Raw genomic sequence first — 685 nt, forward strand, 5'->3', positions numbered from 1 at the left:
TAAATAACTCAATTAAACTTGTTATCTCCTCCTAGAAAGTTCATGTTTAATCTACCTACCACTTCTAAAAAATCATTGAATAATTTTTGCATAATCTTGTTTACAGATTATTAATCAGCCAAATGATCTAAAATGATAAAGACAAGGAAAATACTAAAACAAAAATCAAGCAAGAATACAACTCAGAATCAGTAAAACTGAAAAGCAAATGTCCTTGAGCTTACTAGGCCATCTTCAAAGGAAATCTCAGCAAATCTAAAAAGCATAAGCATTCGAACTGCAAGCAATTTGACGCCTCCTTTACCATGGAAATTGCATAGGGGCTGCCTAAATTACTACTCAGACCCAAAATACGAATCATTTGGAACAAAATCAAAATAATAGAAAGAATACAGAAAGAGATGTAAATAGAAGAAATCATGTATCAGCTCAAGAGAGACATTCACATGGGAAAAAAAGAGTCGTAGCAAATATGGGTGAAAAGGTTGAAGAGATGATTCACACAAAATTGAAAATCATGTTCAACAAATTTCACATCCCTTGAAATAAAATATTCATGTGTCTCTAAATCATACAACTTCCAACCTTTCTTTTCGAGCGGATGTTCGAGAAAAAACACACTTTTGACTGCAACTAACAAATTTATTAGTTTTGCAATGTTGATTATGAGCATAGGATAAACACC

The 685-nt window shown here is 32.1% G+C and overlaps 1 non-coding gene across 1 annotated transcript; it reads right to left on the reverse strand.

Moving 5' to 3' along the window:
* Positions 1-207: 207 nt before the first annotated feature.
* LOC120068688 lies at positions 208-329 on the reverse strand. Its single transcript, XR_005479319.1, has one exon. It is a non-coding gene; the product is annotated as a small nucleolar RNA snoR77 (small nucleolar RNA).
* Between the last annotated feature and the right edge of the window lie 356 nt (positions 330-685).

This window comes from Benincasa hispida, chromosome 12 (assembly GCF_009727055.1).
Source record: "Benincasa hispida cultivar B227 chromosome 12, ASM972705v1, whole genome shotgun sequence".
NCBI classification, from domain to species: Eukaryota; Viridiplantae; Streptophyta; class Magnoliopsida; order Cucurbitales; family Cucurbitaceae; genus Benincasa; species Benincasa hispida.